The sequence below is a fragment of the Leopardus geoffroyi genome, chromosome X (assembly GCF_018350155.1).
Source record: "Leopardus geoffroyi isolate Oge1 chromosome X, O.geoffroyi_Oge1_pat1.0, whole genome shotgun sequence".
Lineage (NCBI taxonomy): Eukaryota > Metazoa > Chordata > Mammalia > Carnivora > Felidae > Leopardus > Leopardus geoffroyi.
The window spans coordinates 120,555,513-120,579,020 of record NC_059343.1 but is presented as its reverse complement, the minus strand read 5'-3'; the positions used below and the strand labels follow the sequence as shown (position 1 = coordinate 120,579,020).

Below are 23,508 nucleotides of genomic sequence, written 5' to 3'. Positions count from 1 at the left end.
TCTAATTTTCTGTTTACAAGACTGTTACATGGGGAAGCTACTATTTTATTGTTTTGTCTGCTCACCCAAGATGGGCACTTTCATCACTCTTCACCAGAGGTTTTAGAGTATCTGCATCCATCACAATATCTGCTATGACTTGCACTGCACTGTTACACACGCCACGTGTTGCTGCCCAGAGCAAGTCAGACAATGTCTCGACTCTCTCCACCTTCTCCAGCTCTGTCTCTCGGAACTGTGCTGTAGGTCCACGCCCTCCAGTAGACTTTTGGGATGGATTTGGTGCCTTTGTATATTAAACAACCATGTAACGGTAGCGGTTAAATTCAGCTAGAATGAAAGCTTATTCAAAGTACTTCGTCCAGTGGCAGGTAATAATACAGATTCTATAGAGGAAAGTGAGTATCTACGAATGTGTTTTGCCAGAGATAGAATCCAGTGTCTGAATAATATATTTTCTTTTATTTCCGTGTGGATTTTCACTTTAAGACATGTTTTCCATGTGTTGCTTTATGGAATCCCGAAACCATGAGATAGAGGTGACAATGGAGTTTCGGGTATACATTTTTATAAAGACGGAGATAATCCAGGTAAATTTAGTCCACATACTGCATGAGAAGTAAGTAAGTGATCAATAAATGTTAATGATTGTCAATATTATTAGTAGTTGTATGAAGAACTCGTTTTATTTTCTCTTTGGTACAGATTAGAAAATGAGATTGGAGAGGTTCTTGTTTCAATCACCAAGAAGCCCAAGTTACTTAATAACAAAAATTGTGTTTTCAGTCCAACTCGCGAAAGGTTATAAAAACATAAACCGAAGAAGTTCATCATCTTCTCACATCCCCTCTATTCCACAGCCCTAATATATTTTTTTAAATGTTTATTTATTTTTGAGACAGAGAGAGACAGAGCATGAACGGGGGAGGGTCAGAGAGAGAGGGGACACAGAATCTGAAGCAGGCTCCAGGCTCTGAGCTGTCAGCACAGAGCCCGATGCGGGGCTCGAACTCACAGACCGTGAGATCATGACCTGAGCCGAAGTCGGAAGCTCAACCGACTGAGCCACCCAGGTGCCCCCACAGCCCTAATATTTTAAGGGTATGTACAGGTGATTCTGGATAGCAAAACTCAACACTGTATTGATGTTGTCTTTTCTAAGATCCATCCATCGACATTATTCTGGCAATTTCAATTTAACACTCCATTATGTCTCTGGAAATCTGTCAAAGTGATATTAGAGTTCATCGGTAAGACTAAATGGCCAAGGATGTTTAAAAATACAACGTGTGGGAAGAGAAATGAGGGATATTTAAAGCATCCTATAATAGGGGTGCCAGGGTGGCTCAGTCGGTTGGGCATCTGACTTCGGCTCAGGTCACGGTCTCACTGTCTGTGAGTTCGAGCCCCACGTCGGGCTCTGTGCTGACAGCTCAGAGCCTGGAGCCTGCTTCAGATTCTGTGTTTCCCCCTCTCTCTGTCCTTCGCCCACTCGTGCTCTGTCCCTCTCCCTGTCTCTCAAAAATAAAAAATAAAAACATTAAAAAAATTAAAGTGTCCTATAATAAACTGCGTTATAATGAATTAAAAAAAAATGCAGTACTGGCATAGAAATCGGCAGATAGCTGAACCAGTCTTATTTTTTAGAGTTAAGTAAATTCATTAATGTTTTTTACATAATTCCTAAAGCATTGTTAGTAATTTTGTTTCTAGATATTTTGTTTATCTCATATTGTCTTTCTGTTGCAAATGACCTTGTTTTTCCATCGTATTAATTTCTCATTGCTGTTATATACAGGAAAGATAGTGATTGATATCAATATTTTATTTCTGCTTGACACACCTAACTGAACTCTCTTACTGGTTCTCATTATTTTCCGGTGGATCCTAGAATTACGGTCCTGTCCTCTACGTCATGGATCCATCGTAAATGTTAAAACCGAGCCATAGGCTGAATTGTCATAATCGGTAAGTGGTCTGTATCGTCCAAGCCTCCTCCTTCCTAACTGCCCGCTCTAGTCTTGTTGACATGGTTTACTAACCCTTGTATTTACCATCATACCCCAGTAGACGTGGTTTACATCTGTCATCACGTGGCTTTGGAGAAAGATTATAGGGGCGCCTGAGGGGCTCAGTTGGTGAAGCATCTGACTTTTATTTTTAAGTGTATTTATTTTGAGACGGAAAGAGCACGTGAGCAAGTGGGGGAGGTGCAGAGAGAAGGAGGAAGAGAGAGAATCCCAAGCAGGCTTTTCAGTGTCCGTGCGTAGCCTGCCACAGCTTGAACTCATGGGGATGGAACCCAAACCGAGAGATCACCACGTGAGCTGCGATCTAAAGTTGGACGCTCAACTGACGGAGCGACACAGCTGCCCCTGTAATGGGGCTCTTGATACGGGCTCACGTCTTGATCTCATGGTCCTGAGATTGAGCCCCAGGTCAGGCTTCGTGCTGAGCGTGGAGTCTGCTCGGATTCTCTCTCTCTCTCCCCCTTCCTCTGCCCCTCCACCACTCACGCTCTCTCTCTTTCGAGCAAAACAATTAAACTGACAAAAAAATAAACAAACTAGATTATCCTCCGTAATGTGTGTGGACCCCATGCAAGTGATGGGAGGGCTTAAAAGCAAAAACTGAAGCTTCCTGGAGAAAATTCTGCCTCAGGACTGCATCCTCAGCCACTACCTGAGCCTGGTGACTGGCTTCAGATTTCAGACACTCTGGTCCCACAAGCTAGTAAGCCAGTTCCTTAAAATACACTATATATCGTCTCTGTGGCTCTATCATCTGTATGTCAGTCTGTCCTGGTTGTGTTTCTCTGTAGAACCCTGACTGAAAACCGCCTCTGAAGACTGTTTGGGGAATTGTCTCGGCTAACCTGCTAACACGACTCGAGACGTCCTGGAGAGATCTAGCGATCTAGCGTGCAGCCCTCTCGGTCTAATTAGATGTCTATCAAGTGCAGGCTTTGTTGCTGTTAGCTTTTGAAACACTGGAACAGTGGTTAGTAGTTTGCATGGTTTGAAAGTTTCATAGTTATCATCGTCATAGTTTAGAGGCAAAATGGTAACAGGAAAGAAAGAAATGAAAAGTGGAAGACGGGTGGGAAACAGTAACAGGCAGGCTTCTTTTTATTTGGAGAGAAATGTTTGAAAGGCATTTAAAAGGCGTGAGAATGTTGATTGAAAAGCATTGCTTAGGGGCGCCTGGGTGGCTCAGTTGGTTAAGCCTCCCACTCTTGCTTTCGGCTCAGGTCATGATCTCATGGTTCATGGGTTTGAGCCCCGCGCCGGGCTCTGCGCAGAGCCTGCTTGGGATTCTCTCTCTCTCTCTCTCTCTCTCTCTCTCTGTCCCTCTCTCTCTCTCAAAATAAATACGTAAACTTAAAAAAAAAAAAAAAAGCATTGCTCAGATGGGAAAGCAGTTCTGTGGGAGAGAGGAACAGCATTTAGATTTGACATGGATCGAAGACAGTGGCATGTGCACTCGGTTTTCTGTAGCCTAAGAGGACACAGAAGGGGTCCCCAGTGATGCCTGTGAGTGTAGCTAGAGGGGCAGAGCAGAGGCTGGGTAACCATGTGAAGGATAAGCTTACAAGTCCATCTTGTCTTTGAACAGAGAGGCAGCATAGCCCAGTGGCTGAACTTGAATGTCATCCCAGTGTTGCCACTTCCAGCTGTGTGTGATCTTGCAATTTGCTTCACTCTCTGTGCCTCAGTTTGCTTATGTATAAAATGGGGATCATAATAATAACGGGGATTAAGTGAGTTAATAGATCTAAACAACCCGGGGCAGTCCGTGCCTGCCAGGCAGAATGTACAAAATACATTTAATAATAACTGTTGAGGATGCAGTGTAATAGTGAAGGCTGAAGTTATCTAGTATCCAGATTACACACAGGATTCACGTCTTTGGTAGTTAGGTGCATACATTCTAAATAGAAAACCAACTTTTTAGTAATAAATATACTTTGTGGAGTACATAACCTGCTATAGGGATGATAGCATTTGCATCTATGTTGGTTTTCACCAAAAGTATTTTTCCATGTTTTTTCAATTGAACCTTATGAGAAACTTGTGAGTCTAATGTAATAATAGTGTTCCCACGAGGATTAAATTCTTATAAAAGTCTCATAACGATTACTTGAGTGGTTTTATTGTCTATTTTTATGGATGCCATAATTTGAAGCTTTGACACCTTAAGTGGTTTCTTTTAGTTGGCATTAACACATGAGTGACCTGGGTTCTTTTGTGTTAAATTACAAAATTATTTTTCTATCTTAAATTGCGTTTATTCACATCCATAATCCTTTCACGTTGTAACTGGTGGAATAAGGCAGATAAACTTAAAGAAGGAGTTGCAAATTTTTCTTCTCTCCGTCTCTATCTGCGTCCCCCGAGATGGTGGAATGCCAGCGTCTTGGTAGACATCGGTACTGGTTTCTTTCCTTCTTTAGCTCAAGCAAACCACTGGAAACCTACACGTACGTGCGTAAGATGTTCATTGTTGTCATTTGCTTTTACAAGATTTTTGATTGTAAATGTGTCCCTCTGCAACTTGCTTGTTTCAAGCCATAACATGTTAGGACATCTCTTCAAAGTCAGTGGTTTTCTTGCTCACCCCACCCCAACCCCAGGGGAACAGAGTCCGTTTGGTTGCCATAATTGGAGGCAGGATGCCATTGGCGTTTCGAGCGTAGATGGCGAGGACGGGATGGCCGTCCCCCATCTCAACGAAGAATTATCTCCCCCCAAATGTCAATAGTGCCAAGGTTGAGAAATCCTGCTGGAGGTCAGTAGAACTGCTGAGTGATTGAAGTGAAGCTAACTCTTTATTTAAATAGTTGTAAAATATTACACAGCAGTGACCACCTGCAAGTTACCCGATTCTGTTAGTGAAGAGTCAACCTAACAGTTTCCAGTTGTTTGCCAACACAGACAATGCTGCAGTAGCTTCTTGTTCACAGACCTTCACATGCTAATGCTTTTCTTTCTCTTGGATACATTCTCCAATGTGAGGCTGCTGGGTCCACGTTCTAGAGTTTAATACTTTCCTGGATCACTTTTCAAGTTATTTGTGATAACTCACACTCCCCCGTTAATGAATGAGGGTGTCATTTCCCCAGCCTTCTTTCTAGGAACTGACTGTGGTCAATCTTCTGTAATTTTAGCTAGCCACTTGTGCCAGAAAATGATGTCTCTCATTTTATCTGAATTTGCATTTACCTAACTATCCTTAAACTTGAGCAGCATTTCATGTATTTATTAGCTATTTGGGTGTTACCCTAATCCCTACTGATCCCTTTTACTGACTTTTTTTTCCTAGTGTCTTTTTAAAAAAATATTTATTTATTTTTGAGAGAGAGCACGCACATAGGGGAAGGGCAGAGAGAGGGAGAGAGAGAATCCCCAGCAGACTCCGTGCTCTCAGCACAGAGTCCGATGCAAGGCTTAATCCCACGACCCTGAGAATGTGACCTGAACTGAAATCAAGAATCAGGCGCTCCACTGACTCTGCCGCCTAGGTGCTCCTCTGTTGTCTTTTTACAACAATTTGTGGAAACACTGTCTATACTGTGGTTATTACATTTTTTCTGTTACATTTTTCTCGTCATCTGTCTCTCTGATACTGTATCTCTTCGTTTAACAAATTTTGATTTAGGTATATGTCAAGGTTTTGATATGTTGGTGGGTTTTGTTTTGCTCGCTCAGGACAGTAAACCCCACTCGAGATTCATACAAATCTCATTCCAAATTTCACTGACACCTTATTTTTATACTTTTTAAACTTCTTTTACTTGGTCAAAGAGAAGCATCTGTATTAGTTTTCGACCTCATTAGAAGTATTTCTGCACAGTTAATTAATACATTATCTTCTCCTCCCTGACATAGAAACTTGTTCCTAGATACTCCTGAATCTTTTGCTTTAGACTCTCAATTCCCTTTTAGTTACCTAATTTTTATTTCTATGGCAGTGCCATAGTATTACAGTTTTCTGGGAAGTTTTCTTTATCTGGTTAGGCAAATCTCTCTGTGCTTTTCTTTTTCATAAAGGTCCTAGCTTTTCTTTTCAGTAAACATGAAAATCATTACATCAGGTTTCAAAAATAAATCTGTGTCAGTCAGGGTCCTGGCGGGAAACAAATGATGCATTCACAGATAATTAGAGTGTAATAGAGAGACTTGTGTAAGTGAAATTAAGGGACGATGGTGCACCTTGAGGCTGGCTCAAGCGAGCAGCCATTACCACCTGTGGGTCTGAAGGTTAAAGGGAAGGTAGAAGTTACTAGAGTCCTGAGACAGTATCTACATTGGAGGGGGTTACCAACGGGAGTCATAAGCTGTAGAAGCCACCACTCACCCATGTCACCTGCCTGGGACGAGGTTGTGGAGATCAGTGTCCCGAACCTCCTCTCCTACCTCCAGAACTCCTGCCACTGCTTCCTCTTGGCCAAACCCCACCAGGCACCAGAGAGTCCCAGAGGGGTTTAATGTACTCCATATGGGGTAGCCACCTGAGGCCCAGGTCAGGATGGAGGAGGGTAGAGGGTGTCTCTAGAGCAGGGGAGTGTATCCAGCCCGTAATCCATTGGAATTCTGATACATAGTTCATTTCATGCACTTACTAATTTTGTGAGGACTGAGGTTTTTATATTAGTTCTTTCTGTCCAGGAACCTAGTGTATATTTCTGTATGTTCATATTTTGTTCTATGTTCTTCATTAAATTTTAACATTTTCTGCATGGAGATCCTTACCTTTTTTGAAAAATGTATTCTTACATGTTTATAATTTTCTTTGTGTGCTGGGTAAGATGAGCTTTCCATCCTATTAATACATGGCTCTCAGTGATATGTAGAAGAGTTGTTAACTCATGTGCCTATATTTTGTGTAAAACAACCGTACCCAGGTATTGTACAGGTGAATCTGGCTGACTCGGTTGGTGAAGCATGCGACTCTTGATCTTGGGTTCGTGGGTTTGAGCCCCACATTGGGTGTAGAGATTACTTAGAAATAAAATCTTTCAAAAAATTCTCATATAAATTCTCGTTGGGTTTTTTTTCTTGCTCTGTTTTCTAGTTCTATGGCCATATTGTGAACAAATAGAATTTTTTGCTTTTCCAGTATCTGTTCTGATTACTTCATTTTCTTTTGTAATTGCATTAAACAACAGCATCCGAGACCATGTGGAGTCCTAATGGTAGTGAGCAACATTTTGCTAACTCACAGTTTGATTTTTTAACAATAGAAGCAATACATAGTTCTATTTTTATTTTTCTTGTATTTTTGAAGTTTATTTTTGAGAGAGAGCGAGAGCACACGTGAGCGCGCGAGCAGGGGAGAGGCAGAGAGTGAGGGAGAGCAAGAATCCCAAGCAGGCTCCGCACTGTCCGTGCAGAGCCTGATACGGGGCTTGAACTCCCGAACTGTGAGATCATGACCTGAGCCGAAACGAAGAGCTGGACGCTCGCTCAACTGACTGAGCCACTCAGGTGCCCGTGTTTTTATTTTGTAACTGTAGCATACCGGGTCAAACTGAAATCCCCTTGAAATGTTGCTCCCAACTATTGTCCTCTCCTTGCCTCCCTGAGGTAGTCAGTTCCTTAATGTGTAAAATGAGAGTAATGATAATATTTACCTGCTAAGATTATTATGAGACTTAGATGATATTATATATGCCAAGTACATAGAATAGAGTCTGGTACAGTGAATATGACCATCATTGTTACCACCACCCATTGAAACGTGCTGTTACTTGGTTGTAACTCCTTGGGAAAAGTAAGTTCCCAATTGTTCTGTATCTACTGATTTATGAGGCTTCCTAGTATAATCTGGATCTTCATTCAAAAATTGTTACAAAATGGTTTCATTCTGCCCTTTTGTGTTATTTCTCATGATTAATCCGTTATTTTTCTTTTTAATTTACCTACTTTGAAATGACAGTTGTGTTTTCGTTCATGTTTTCCACGTGCTTTTATAGCATTCTGTGAGTCCAGCAAGATTCTGAGGTCACACTTTTCATTGAGGTGACTTCTGGGCAGTCACAGTGTCTCTTGCTGCCGTACGTTATTTCTCCCTTGTTCCTTCGCCGGTCATTTAGTGAATGGCTGCAGTGTATCGGGCGCTTTGCCGGATGCTGGAGACGCCGTGGGGAACAAGTTTGGCAAAACCCTGTTCTCCTGGAACTCATACTCTGGGGGGGTAGGTGGGAGCAAGGAGCGTGGGAAATGAGCAAGTAATCAAAAAGACAGGTTTATCTATAAACAGTGTGGGGAGACGAAACAGCGCGCGGTCCTGGAAAGTAGGCAGCGCTGGGGAAGGAAGCACCGCCTTGGATAAAGCGGTCAAGGCTGGCCTCTTTGAGAAGGCGCTGTCTGAATCGAGACCCGAGCGGCCGGCAGCCAGCCAGGCGGCGCTCCGGCTCTCGAGCAAAGGGTCAGGGTAAAGAGTCTGAGGTGGGACGGAACTTGGGGAGCTGAACGACGGAAAGAACGCGGGTGAGCCGGTGCACCTACGGCCTCGTGGGTCGTGGCGAGGAGATGGGGCCTTATTCTAGATTCTCTGGCATCCTGCTGGAGGATCTTGAGCAGGAAAATGCCAAAACCTCCCTACGTGTTTTTCTTCCAGTTGGCCACTACAGTGGCTTATAGCGTATGAGCATGCCTCTTAGCGTGTATATCCAAATTGCTTTCCAGTTGTTCAAATTGATACTTACTCTAGAGAGTATGGTTCAGTCCAGATCAGTGTATCAGCAATAGCTTTGAGTATATTATTTGAAAATGGTGGCTAATTACTTGGTTAAATAAATAAAGGTATCTTGCTCCCTTGATTTGCATGTCTTTAAGTAACGGTGATATTGCCACTTTTTTTTTTTTTCAGTTTTATTGAATTTAATTCAGGGGGATCCGTCTAATTCCAAGCATCCATCCATTTTTCCGCTGGGATATGTAGTGGGTGCCATCGTGTGCCACCTGGATCCCCCTTTCAGGACCAGGGTTTTCTCTCGGGTGGCAAGGATGTCCGTGTCTGAGGTCTCTTAGCTGAATCCCTTGCCAAGGTCATACCCCTTCCAGGGGCGCTGGTCATCCTCTAGCGATGATTCAGTGCGGAGGTAAAGGCTTGGCTCCCTGCCTTAAAGATTGTCATCTCCAGGGGCGCCTGGGTGGCTCAGTCGGTTGAGCGTCCAAGTTTGGCCCAGGTCGTGATCTCACGGTTCATGAGCTCGAGCCCTGCGTCGGGCTCTCTGCTGTCGGCACAGATCCTCTGTATCCCTCTCTCTGCCCCTGCCCTACTCACTCTCTCTCTCCTTTTCTCAAAAATAAACATTAAAAAAACAAGATGGTCATCTCCAAAGGGTCATGCCAGCTTAGAGCTCTCCCAGGAGGAGAGGGAAGTAGTGGAACTCTTCCCTCTGTCTGTTTACACTGTCTTTACACTACACGGGTTGGTCCCAGTACACTCATTACATCAAATTCCTTCCTCAGAAGGATTCCTTCCTCAGAATCCTTCCCTGAAACCAGGTGTTAGTAATTCAGCACTTAATCATTAGTAGGTCTTTATATTTACTCCTCTGTCTAGCATACGGTGAAGCCATTTTCCTGGTCTGTTATTTGTCAGTTTTGTTCATAGTCTTTAAAATTTTAATTAAAAGAAAACTGTCTTCACATCAGGGCAAATTAATACTCTCCCGTTTGTATACTGTTTTCACATACATCAGGCTTGTTCTGTTTTTTTTTTTCTCCAGAAAATACTAGCTTCTTGGTACAATGTTTCTTTATTTATGAAAGATTTAAATTTTTTGTCAAGTATAATCCTTTTTTTAATAAAATATGTTCAGGCATAGTGAGCCTCTGCCATCAGATCTTTAAAATAGTAATCTGTATTGTCCCCAACTTTTTTTTAATGATTACGTCTTTTAATATTTCCTTCTTTAACCCATTTGGAATTCATCTGGATGTATGGGATACAGGGAAAATCTAGCTCTATGCCCCCCAACGTATTCAACTTAACCAACCAAATTTCAGCTGTTAGTCTTGCTCGACTATTCTTTTGGTCTACCCCTAGCCTCTACCACAATATTTGAATTATTTTAACTTTCCAACACCCAGTTAATACCTGGAATGGCAAATATGCCCTCATTTCGCTTTTTTTTTTTTTTTTTTACCTTTCTCCTTAACTATAGCATCACTTTGTTAAAAATAAAATTTTAAAGTAACATTTGGATTTTAATGTAATTACCTTAATGATAAATTAATTAGAAAAATTAGCCTTTCTATGATATTGACTTGTCCTAGCCAGAAACTGATCTGTATCCTTCAGGAAAGATTTCTAGATTTCTTCATACAAGCCCCAAACAGATCTTGGTAATTGACTCTTCGTTTCACATTTTCTTCTGTTGTTTATGAGTGGGGAGGTCACTTCCTAGGTTGTATAATGGAGACAGTTGTTTAATCCCATTTGCCTTAGTTTCTGCATCTGTAAAATGGGGATGATAATATCCCCTCCCTGATGGGTTTGTTTGGAGTGTGAAATGAAATCGTATACACAAGGCCTGTAGCGTGTCCCTGGCAACTTTACGTGCAAGATACACAGACACTATTATCCATAAAACATACTTCCCCCAGGAAATTGACCTAGCTGTTCTGTTAGTACCCATTAACATTAGCCGTTAGTAATCACACAACAGATAGCTGACACCATCCTGACTGCTGGGAACCTGCTTTTGTTGTGTGCCAGCCACCGTGATGGTTGCTGGGCGAAAAGCGGTGAAGGGAACAGATAAGATCCCTGCTCTTACGGAGCTTTCAGTATGTGGGGGGCAGACAGATAATTAAATGGTCTGCAGTTAGAGATCTGGTTATCAATTGTTAAGTAACCATGTAAAAGAAGAAAGGCGTGTCATGAAATACTACCTATGGGGACCCAATTTAGGCAGGTAATGATATTTTCTTTTTTTCATGTTTATTTATTTGAGAGAGAGAGAGCAGACACGTGCGAGCAGGAGGGGCAGAGAGAAAGGGGGGAGGGGAGAGAGAATCCCAAGCAGACCTCCCGCTGTCAGTGTAGAGCCTGACGGGCTTGAACCCACCTGAGCTGAAATCAAGAGTCGGATGCTTAATGGACTAAGCCACCCAGGTGCCCCCTTTTTACTAATGTTTATTTATTTAACATGCAAAGAGCTGATACCAGGCAGAGTATTCAAGACCGAATAAATAGCATGTCTGAAACCTCTTAACGCAAAACAAATCTTGTGTTTTCCGGCACATAGTCACGGAGAGGTAGCATCTTGTGATAAGGTGAACACAGGGTCCAGGTTCACACGTGCTTGGAATTGAGTTCCAGCTTCTGCCTCTTACTGTGGGGCCTGGGCAAGTTAACATTTCTGAGGCTGGGCGTCATAAAATGAGGTCACTTAGCAGCCAGTCTTACTGGTGGTCGTGAGGGTTCCATGAGACCATGCGTATACAGTGCTTCGTTAGCACGATGCTTGGTGTAGAGAAAACACCGAACAAATGTTATCATTTATTATTGGCAAACCTTATGCCACTCTCTTAAGGACTGTGCTTGGGTTTCGTGTTGCTTTGTTCGTGCCTCTTTACGTCTGTGACTCCCTTAGTAGAAAGGGGCATCAAGCACAAAACACAACGGTGGTGGTTTATTGAGTGTCGCTGATGTGCCTACACCACGCTGGTTATTTTTACACGTTGACTCTTTACAACACTATCTTTAAGGTATGCGTCGATATCCATCTTCTTTAAGTTTATTTCTTTATTTTGAGAGCGAGCACATGCACGTGCACAGGGGAGGGGCAGAGAGGGGAGGGGAGAGAGAGAATCCCAAGCAGGCTCTGTCAGCACAGAGCCTGACGGTGGGGCTTGAACTCACCAACTGTGAAATCATGACCCCAGCCGAGATCAAGAGTCGGACGCTCAACCGACTGAGCTGCCCAGGTGCCCCAGTGTCCGTATTTCGAAGATGTGAAAGCCAAGGTGCAGGGGAGTTACTGATATAAACTAAAGCTACACAGTTAGTAGTAGTAGCTTTGACTGCCATGATTTTGAAAGAGGCCATGCGGCTTCCTTCCTCATAAGGTTTACATTACATCTGAACTCTCCTAACACTTTATATCTTTTTTTAAAATTTCCATCCAAATTAGTTAGCGTCTAGTGCAACAATGATTTCAGGAGTAGATTCCTTAGTGCCCCTGACCCATTTCGCCCATCCCCCCCTCCCACAACCCCTCCCGTAACCCTCAGTTTGTTCTCCATATTTATGAGTCTCTTCTGTTTTGTCCCCCTCCCTGTTTTTATATTATTTTTGCTTCCCTTCCCTTATGCTCATCTGTTTTGTATCTTAAAGTCCTCGTATGAGTAAAGTCATAGGATTTTTGTCTTTCTCCGACTGACTTAATTTCGCTTAGCATAATACCCTCCAGTTCCATCCACGTAGTTGCAAATGGCAAGATTTCCTTCTTTTTGATTGCTGAGTAATATTCCATTGTACATATACACCACATCTTTTTTATCCATTCATCCATCGATGGACATTTGGGCTCTTTCCATACGTTGGCTATTGTTGATAGTGCTGCATAAACATGGGGGTGCCTGTGTCCCTTTGAAACAGCACACCTGTATCCCGTGGATAAATGCCTAGTAGTGCAACTGCTGGGTCGTAGGGTAGTTCTATTTTTAGTTTTTTGAGGAACCTCCATTCTGTTTTCCAGAGTGGCTGTACCAGCTTGCATTCCCACCAACAGTGCAAAAGAGACCCTCTTTCTCCGCATCCTCGCCAACGTCTGTTGTTGCCTGAGTTATTCACATTAGCCATTCTGACTGGTGTGAGGTGGTATCTCGTGGTTTTGATTTGTCTTTCCCTGCTGATGAGTGATGTGGAGCATTTTTTCATGTGTCGGTTGGCCATCTGGATGTCTTCCTTAGAGACGTGTCTATTCCTGTCTTTGGCCCATTTCTTCACTGGATTATTTGTTTTTTGGGTATTGAGTTTGATAAGTTCTTTAGAGATTTTGGATACTAACCCTTTATCTGATATGTCACTTGCAAATATCTTTTCCCATTCCGTCGGTTGCCTTTTAGTTTTGCTGATTGTTTCCTTCGCTGTGCAGAAGCTTTTTATTTTGATGAGGTCCCAGGAGTTCATTTTTGCTTTTGTTTCCCTTGCCTCCAGAGAAGTGTTCAATAAGAAGTTGCTGTGGGCAAGATCAAAGAGGTTTTTGCCTGCTTTCTCCTCGAGGATTTTGATGGCTTCCTGTCTTAACTTACATTGAGGTCTTTCATCCATTTTGAGTTTATTTTTGTGTCTGGTGTAAGAAAGTGGTCCAGGTTCATTCTTCTGCATGTTGCCGTCCAGTTTTCCCAGCACCACTTGCTGAAGAGACCGTTTTTATTCCGTTGGATATTCTTTCCTGCTTTGTCAAAGATGAGTTGGCTGTACGTTTGTGGGTCCATTTCTGGGTTCTCTCTTCTGTTCCCTTGATCTGAGTGTCTGTTCTTGTGCCAGTACCATGCTGTCTTGATGATTACAACTTTGTAGTATAGCTTGAAGTGTGGGATTGTGGTGCCTCCTGCTTTGGTTTTCTTTGTCAAGATCGCTTTGGCTATTCGGGGTCTTTTCTGGTTCCCTACAAATTTTAGGATTATTTGTTCTAGCTGTGTGAAGAATGCTGGTGTTACTTTGATAGGGATTGCATTGAATATGTAGATTGCTTTGGGTAGTGTTGACATTGTAACAATATTTGTTCTTCCTATCCAGGAGCATGGGATCTTTTTCCAGTTTTTTGTGTCTCCTTCAATTTCTTTCATAAGCTTTCTATAGTTTTCAGTGTATAGATTTTTCACCTCTTTGGTTAGATTTATTCCTAGGTATTTTTTTTTTTTTTGTGCAACTGTAAATGGGATCGATTCCTTGATTTCTCTTGATGTTGCTTCATTGTTGGTGTATAGGAATGCAGCCAATTTCTGTGCGTTGATTTTATATCCTGCAAGTTTGCTGAATTCATGAATCAATTCTAGCAGTTTTTTTGTGGAATCTTTTGGGTTTTCCATATACAGGATCATGTCATCTGCGAAGAGTGAAAGTTTGACTTCCTCCTGGCCGACTTGGATGCCTTTTATTTCTTCGTGTTGTCTGATTGCAGAAGCTAAGACTTCCAATATTACGTTGAATAACAGTGGTGAGAGTGGACATCCCTGTCTTGTTCCTGACCTTAGGGGGAAAGCTCTCAGTTTTTCCCCATTGAGGATGATATTAGTGTTGGGTCGTTCATATATGGCTTTTATGATCTCGAGGTATGCTCCTTCTATCCCTACTTTCTTGAGGGTTTTTATCAAGAAAGGATGCTATATTTTGTCAAATGCTTTCTCTGCATCTATTGAGAGGATCATATGGTTCTTGTCCTTTCTTTTATTGATGTGGTGAATCATGTTAATTGTTTTGCAGATATTGAACCAGCCCTGCATCCCAGGTATAAATCCCACTTGGTCGTGGTGAACAATTTTTTTAATGTATTGTTGGAGCCGGTTGGTTAATATCTTGTTGAGGATTTTTGCATCCATGTTCATCAGGGAAGTTGGTCTATAGTTCTCCTTTTTAGTGGGGTCTCTGTCTGGTTTTGGATTCAAGGTAATGCTGGCTTCATAGAAAGAGTTAGGAAGCTTTCCATCCATTTCTATTTTTTGGAACAGTTTCAAGAGAATAGGTGTTAACTCTTCCTTAAATGTTTGGTAGAATTCCCCTGGAAAGCCATCTGGCCCTGGACTCTTGTTTTTTGGCAGATTTTTGATTACTAATTCGCTTTCCTTACTGGTTATGGGTCTGTTTGAGTTTTCTATTTCTTCCTGTTTCAGTTTTGGTAGTGTATATGTTTCTAGGAGTTTGTCCATTTCTTCCAGATTACCCATTTTATTGGCATACAATTGCTCATAATATTCTCTTACTATTGTTTTTATTTCTGTTGTGTTGGTGGTGATCTCTCCTCTTTCATTCTTGATTTTATTTATTTGGGTCCTTTCCTTTTTCTTTTTGATCAAACTTGCTACTGGTTTATCAATTTTGTTAATTCTTTCAAAGAACCAGCTTCTGGTTTCATTGATCTGTCTTTTTTGGTTTCGATGGCATTAATTTCTGCTTTAGTCTTTATTATTTCCTGTCTTCTGCTGGTTTTGGGTTTTATTTGCTGTTGTTTTTCCAGCTCCTTAAGGCGTAAGGTTAGGTTGTGTATCTGAGATCTTTCTTCCTTCTTTAGGAAGGCCTGGATTGCTATATAATTTCCTCTTATGACTGCCTTTCCTGCGTCCCAGAGCTTTTGGATTGTGGTGTTATCATTTTCATTGGCTTCCATGAACTTCTTAATTTCCTCTTTAACTTCTTGGTTAGCCCATTCATTCTTTAGTAGGATGTTCTTCAGCCTCCCAAGTATTTTTTACCTTTCCAAATTTTTTCTCGTGGTTGATTTCGAGTTTCATAGCGATGTGGTCTGAAAATATGCACGGTATGATCTCGATTATTTTGTACTTATTTAGCACTGATTTGTGTCCCAGTATATGGCTATTCTGGAGAACGTTCCATGTGCACTGGAGAAGAATGTATATTCTGCTGCTTTAGGATGAAATGTTCTGAATATATCTGTTAAGTCCATCTGGTCCAGTGTGTCATTCAAAGCCATTGTTTCCGTGCTGATTTTTTGATTAGATGATCTGTCCATTGCTGTGAGTGGGGTGTTGAAGTCTCCCACTATTATGGTATTATTATTGATGAGTTTCTTTATGTTTGTGATTAATTGATTTATATATTTGGGTGCTCCGACATTTGGCGTATAAATGTTGACAATTATTATGTCTTCTGAGAGGATAGACCCCTTGATTATCATATAAGGCCCTTCTGCATCTCTTGATACAGTCTTTATTTTAAAGTCTGGATTGTCTTATACAAGTATGGTTACTCCGGCTTTTTTTTGTTGACCATTAGCATGATAGATGGTTCTCCATCCCCTTATTTTCAATATGAAGGTGTCTTTAGGTCTAAAGTGGGTCTCTTGTAAACAGCATATGGATGGATCTTGTTTTCTTATCCATTCCGTTACCCTATGTCTTTTGATTGGAGCATGGAGCCTATTGATGTTTAGAGACTAACACTTTATATCTTGCTTCTAACCTTCCATTCCAGGTTACCTAATCTCCTGCTGGTCTCCTGTTTTTGTATTCTTTCAAGTTTATACTTTGTCCCATTTTCTTGTCTTCTACTTTGACTTCTCTTAACAGTGATTCTGGTTCTCAACTAAAACTACATAGTGGTAAGTTGATTGGGTAAAACATTCCTACTGGGGTTGACTCAGTTGCAAATCCTTGTCCTGTGAGCAACGTTCCTGTGGGACTTGCCCAACCCAGTGCACAGGAACCAGACAATGTCTACTCGTAACTTACCTTGTCCTTAAATGAACAGGGAGCACATTTGGATCCTGGGATTAATATAAATTCCAAATACCCCTCTAGTGTGTTGTTTTATGAAAACTGTTGAAAAATTAAGACAAAAGGGCCTTGATTTTTTAAAATATAATTTATTGTCAAATTGGCTTCCATACGACACCTAGTGCTCATCCCAACAAGTGCCCTCCTCAGTGCCCATCACCCACTTTCCCCTCTCCCCCATCAACTCCCACTTTGTTCTCTGTTTTTAAGAGTCTCTTACGGTTTGCCTCCCTCCCTCTCTGTTTGTAACTATTTTTCCCCTTACCTTCCCCTATGGTCTTCTGTTAAGTTTCTCAAATTTCACCTATGAGTGAAAACATGGTATCTGTCTTCCTCTGACTGACTTATTTCACTTAGCATAATACCTTCCAGTTCCATCCATTGCTGCAAATGCCAGGATTTCATTCTTTCTCATTGCCAAGTAGTATTCCATGGTATATATAAACCACATCTTCTTTATCCATTCATCAGTTGATGGGCATTTAGGCTCTTTCCATAATTTGGCTCTTGTTGAAAGTGCTGCTGTAAACATTGGGGTACGTGTGCCCCTGTGCATCAGCATTCCTGTATCCCCAAAGGGCCCTGATTTTTCTTTTTTAGCAAACAAGGATCATGGCAAATTAAATAGCTCATGTAAATGAATAAGCCTTGTGCATGGTCAAACTTGCCAGCATTAGAATTAAATAGCAGATTATTCAAGACACACATCTTCAACTGTCTGTTAGTTTTATTGGTACAGGAAGCCCAGGTGATACTTTCTATCTAAAATTTCTTTTGAGGCAATCCAGTCATTGAGAAATGCCTTCCCAGAATTTAAGGAAGAAAAAAAGAATAGACTTTTCAGACAGATTATGCACAATGCCAAAAGCAGTAACTTCAGTCTGAATTCAAGTGTCCTCTTTGCGGAAAAGCAATAGCTTCCTTGTCGAGTGGGCATCCTAATTATGTTCACTAATTACACATAGGCCATAATGAGAACAAATGATTCAAAACTAAGAGAACTTTGTGTAAATTAAAACCATGGGCTCTAGCAAGGGAAGTTATTCAGCAGGATGATTTCCATGTTCTGAGTAATGGACTTCATTGAAATTGGTACAGAAGCTCACTGTGTAGAAAAGGCAGAAAGATATTTTGGGGGCTAAGGTAGAGTTTATCCCCACTCTCCAGGGCCTCTCTTCTAGGAAGTTGCCAACGAGGGTTTCTGGGTACAGTTTAGAAACTGTTGGCTTAAGTGTCTTCAAAAGGCACTTTCATAACTAAAAAGAAAAGAAAATAGAGTCATCCATCAAATAAACTCTAGCTGGGCATATGAGGCAACTTGCCTCTTTCAGTCTGAGGTCCTGTTTTCAGGTGGTATTTTCATTTGCACAGCCTGGGGCTCCCTTCAATCATTTATCTCATTTAGACAAACTCTTACCTCCAGTGGCGATTAAGCACACTTGAGTTCCTAGCAACACCCTAAGTCAAGTTGGACAAACAAAACTGGCTCGTGTGTTATTCATTCCCACATATTAACCTTAGAATTTTTCACTAGCATTCTTCATAGCAAAGCAGACAACAGCTGACCTTGTGCAAAGATTCAGTTTCTTGTAGGAGAGCTTTTGACACAGGAAGCACCCCCACTGGGCAGGCAGTTCAGGATCCAGAACAAAACTTGGCCATTTCACGTGTTCATTCGTTGTATTTTCAAACCTTTTCTACAAAAGTCAATAGTGCTGATTTGAAAGGAATTCTGCATCTGGGTGTTTTTAATGGCTGGAAGGGCCATCTGAATGTTACTCTAGACTTGGGAATAATTGAGGCTGAATAATAGATGTCCATATTTTGTCTGACAAACAACTTCAGAAAAAAACGATGCAAACACTGAAAGAAATGCATTACTTGTGGTTACTGTATTTTAGCAGATAGTTGAATTTACTTGAATTGAGCTACATTTATGTCACCCATACTCATTAATGGAGGCCAGCCAAATGGATGTCCTTCTAACAAATACAACTAGGTCTCAGGAGCTGCATTTTCTAGATATTTCCGTATTCACTAAGAGATCCCTGCTTATGTTTGCCCCTTTTGTCTGCAGCCAGTTAAAGAACTGCGCTCGATTTGAAAAAATTACTAGCTGCATTTTTTCAAGTAAGTGATTGTTCATTAATGGACTAGGTAGTTTTGCTAGAGTCGGGAAAGAAGGCACATGCTTTCTTAATCAACAAGAAGTGACTCACACGCTAGGGAGACTCAGAATGAGTTCTTTAAGTGACATGTACATTTGACTTGATAAATCTTTTTATGGATATATAAAAAGTGCACATTATCTAACATCAGTATGACTGAAGAACATTTTAATTGAAGATAATAAAAAGGACAGTTAATGGCCTGCTCTGAATTTATTTCAAGGAGAAAAGTTATGCTTGAAGTACGACTGAGTACACACACACACACACACACACACACGTGTACTTTACTCACTCTCCATCAGGAGACTAATAGGAAAGGTGAACAGCTTGGGTTTATGATGAAAACTAAGTATTTTGGTGAACTACTAATGGGATATCATGATAGAGGAGGTGTTTGCATGTAAGAACCATGTTTGTTAATCTGGGGGTTTTATCCTTTTGTGGGAAAGTTTTATTTATATATATGTAAATAAATACATAATAGTTAAGTTATATACAGTGATATGGTTAGTTGTCCATGTTCTTTTTTTAGAAAAAAAAGTTTATTTTGAGAGAGAACGAGTGCATGCACGCGCATGGGGGAGAGGCAGAGAGAGAGGGAGACAGAATCCCAAGCAGCCTCCGTGCTGTACGCGCAGAGCCTGATCGATGTGGGGCTCAAACTCATGAACTGTGAGATCATGACCTGAGCAAAAATCCAGAGTCGGACGGATACTTAACCGACTGAGCCACCCAGGTGCCCCCGTCCATGATCTTTTAACAATTCATACTCAGTAAGTTACCTGTAGAAACTTGTATCTCGTGTACTCTATTAAGTATTTTGATGACCATTGATAGCCCTTCTGTATATCTGTCAGGGTGTGTATGTGTGTGTGTACATGCATGTGTTTCTCCAAATAATGGTCAACAAATTTTATAGCTGTGATTATTGGACACAGTTAAGAGAAAAGAAATTTTACTAACTTCTAGAAAGAAGTAACAAGGTGACATAAACTGCTTCTCATAATGTGCAAAATTGTATTTTACCTGCCCCAGCCTTTCTCCCTTCTGTAGGGTGGGAACAAGTTTCAGTAGCCTCTCTGGGACATTAAGTTTAAGGGGGTAGCCAAGTTGAGTGCAGAGGCCCGAATGAGTTCTGTAGAGTGAAGGAATTATTTGCCATTGGTTGGCAAATTGAGGAAATCTTAAGATGGGTTGAGGGGGACACAGTATGAAGCCAAGGGCTTGGATTCCTGAGATCAAGTAACAGAATAATAAGGTGGGTGGGTAGGGGCATAACGGTCTGGAAGAATACCAGGAATAAGATGTCTTTAACCTTGGATGAGCTTTTTCTTTCCCCTCAGTCAGTGGGGGGCGTGGGTAAGTTCCAGCAGTGCCTCATTCACCCTTGACCACCTCTATTATCGAGAATAATTGAAAGCCATCTGCATTGGGTTCTTTACTTGCCCATTATAACCAAAGAATCTATGCAAAAATTGCCTAGCTGCAGAAGAGACTCAAAATATTCAGCATTTATTGGGTAAGATCTCCCAGGATTTGATCTGAATAATCACATCAGGTGGTCTAGAGTAGAGCCCTTATAAAATGTTTTCTGAAAACCCCTAAAGTCTCATAATATTGAACTTACAAATCTCAGCTCTGCGTTATTTTAGAAAGAACATATCCCAAGTATCAAAGCTTTAAAAAATACCTCCCAAATGAATTTTCAAGGTCCAGGGGACAGAGCAAGGTACCCAGAACTAGGGTACAGAAATTAGTAAGGATTTTTGATAAAAACTGACCTAACTGGTCATGCGATTGAACTTTTAGTTCTGAGAAATTAAGCATATTGCAGAAAATGCTTTCATATCATCTCAAAGCTGTCAAACCCGTTGTCCTGTAAAAGGCCTTTGATAATTATAGGTCAGTCCTAAGGAAATCGATTTACCAATTTTGAGAAGATTCTGTTTCAGTGTCTAATGATCCTCATTATTATGATTTTTTCATTATTTAAACTTCACTCCTTCAAATCACAACTTACCCTCTATATTTTTTCAATCCTAACGTATCCTCTCAATTTCTTTGTGGAGTCTCAAAATGGCAGCTAATGTCAATCATATCTAAGATTTGTAAAACATTCATACATTCATTATCTTATTAAATCATAACAATCCTGTAATGCAAATACTATTGTTATTATCACGGTTCTACGAAACCTGGAACTGATGATGATGTACTTTATCCAAAGTCACACATCTATTAAGCGATGGAGACACTTGTTCAGATATTCTAGTATATACGATGAGAGTGACAGTGTTGAAATACTTTGACAGTGATGTCACTTCATGGCATTAGTTCCCAAGGCTTCACTCTGATGGGGAACTCCCTCCTGGTTAATCGTATCTACCACTATTTGCTAGGCACTGTTTTAAGCACTTAATATACATATTAACTTATTTAATACTTGCAGAAACGTAAATGTATGTATGATTATTGTCCCCATTTTACAGATGAAGAACCTGAGGCCCAGAAGTGAAGTCACTTTTCCAAGTCACATAGGCAAGCCGGCAATGTCAGGAGTCCAATCCAGGTAATCAGGCTCCAGAATCTGTAGTGGGTTTTGTTGTTGTTGTTGTTGTTGTTTTTAAGAGGGAGAGAGCATGCCAGCAGGGGAGAGGGACAGAGGGAGGGAATGAGGCGGGGTGGGGAGAGAGAGAGAGAAAGAAAGAATGAATGAATGAATCTTAAGCAGGCTCCATGCTCAGCATGGGGCTTGACATGGGGCTTGATTCCACGACTCTGGGATCATGACCTGAGCCGAAATTAAGAGTTAGCCACTCAATCAACTGAACCAGTCAGGTGCCTCAAGGGTCTGTAGTCTTTATCATGGCATCATCCTGTTGTCCAGGAGAGTGCGAGTGAATCACTGGGGCCATACCTGGTTTTGCAGTGTAATTTCTGCAATCATGGCCTTAAGTGTGCCTAACTAATCTGATCGTCGTTGAGCTTTATTGATCATCTACATGTCTACATGGCATACCGTCCAAAGATTCAGTTAGGTATTCCTTCAGTGTCAAGAGTGAAAAAGTCATGTTCATACTCACCCCTACTTACTCTCTAAACTCTTCAGAGGACTCAGTTCACAGATGTAGAGAAAAGCATGTGTTGTTGAGCAGTTGCACCTGCTAATCAACTAGAGTGACAGAGTGACATCCCTGAACTGACTGCAGGGTTCCATTTTAGCAAATCAATACCCGGGGTGACACAGATCCACTAGGGAGGAAGCCAGAAGTGACCTGTGAGGCCTGCCACTTCGATCTGCTCACTTGACCTGTGTTCCCTGCTCAGGTCATAATGCCTAAATAACCTTCCTCCTCCTCACCATCTCCGTTCTTCCCCGGACATGTGCGTGCGTGTGCACGCACACAGAGATACTGCGTTAAAATTTTTCCAAATGAATAAACAACCATTTGAGGAAAGGTAGTATAAGTGAGTTTAAAATCAACTTACCCTTGGAAATTCCTTAAATTGCCCCCAAATGTACAGTTCAGAACATCTCTACGTAATTTCAGCATAACCAGTTTTTCCTTCAGTGTTGACACCAGTTGTTTTTTTCAGTTGGTTATTAGCTGAATTAATTAGCTTGCCATTTGGAACCCTATTAGTTAGGTTTCTCCAGAGAAACAGAAACAATAGGGTGTGTGTGTGTGTGTGAGAGAGAGAGAGAGAGAGAGAGAGAGAGCGCGTGTGTGCACATGTGCGTGCGCTTGCATGGAGAACAGTGCTGCTCCTGAAAGGAAAAATTTTTAAAAATCATATTGAGTTAGGTATTTTTCAAGATCTGATAAAAGGAGACAAATTCTTTTTTTTTAAATATTTTTTTTTTCAACGTTTATTTACTTTTGGGACAGAGAGAGACAGAGCATGAACAGGGGAGGGGCAGAGAGAGAGGGAGACACAGAATCGGAAACAGGCTCCAGGCTCTGAGCCATCAGCCCAGAGCCTGACGCGGGGCTCGAACTCCCGGACCGCGAGATCGTGACCTGGCTGAAGTCGGACGCTTAACCGACTGCGCCACCCAGGCGCCCCAAAAGGAGACAAATTCTTAAAAGCTTGTGCATCCTCACAAACGAACTAGCATTTGGTCACCAGCCACACAGGACATTTACAACTAAGAGAAAATAAAATTCCCATCAGCTAAATAGTCTTTTCTCTCCTTTCTTCTCAACCACTTTTGCACCCTGATGCTGCAGGAAAGATGGGAAAAAAATAGAGGAAAAGCAAAACACACAAGCCACTTCTCAACCTGCAGGAACCCAAGCAGGAGGTCAGGCCTGAACCTGGAAAGAGGTATGAGGACAGGAGTGGGGAGAAGCTTTATATTGGGTGTGAGATTGAGGTTTGGATGCAGACTGGACTGGACTTCTGAGTCGCTGAAAGTAAGTCATGGCCATTTGTGGGGGTTTTTGAATAACTATGTGACCAAAATTCTGAATCTATGCTTCCCACTGTGGAGCAAAGAGATCCATCAGAACAGAGCGGGGAGTGACGCTTGGAGAAAAAACAGTCATTTCCTATCTGTGCCTTATCAATTTCAGTGCATTTAACAAGCTGGTTGCGTTTGTGAGGGTAAGGTCTGAAGAGCGTACTGAGGGGCAGAGGTTTGGGGGAGGAACTGACCGTGGCTTGTCAGTCTGGTTTATTGGGAGGATACCATACAGAGTCAGAATCCTTTGCAGCCAGTCTTGAGGGTAGGTTTTATTGGCTAGATGTGCCCTTGGGGAAATTACTTTCCCACCTCTGGGAGAAACCGTTATCTAAAGCCAAGATTAGTTTGGGGGACTGTTATTGGCCGACCAGGTCGTCTGTCTGTGAAGAAT

At 41.5% G+C, this 23,508-nt stretch overlaps 1 long non-coding RNA gene across 1 annotated transcript; it reads left to right on the top strand.

Moving 5' to 3' along the window:
• Nucleotides 1-1,880: 1,880 nt before the first annotated feature.
• LOC123595130 lies at nt 1,881-23,207 on the top strand. The gene is made up of 3 exons (XR_006711045.1): nt 1,881-1,968; nt 21,139-21,218; nt 22,882-23,207. It is a non-coding gene; the product is annotated as an uncharacterized LOC123595130 (long non-coding RNA).
• The last annotated feature ends 301 nt before the right edge of the window (nt 23,208-23,508 follow it).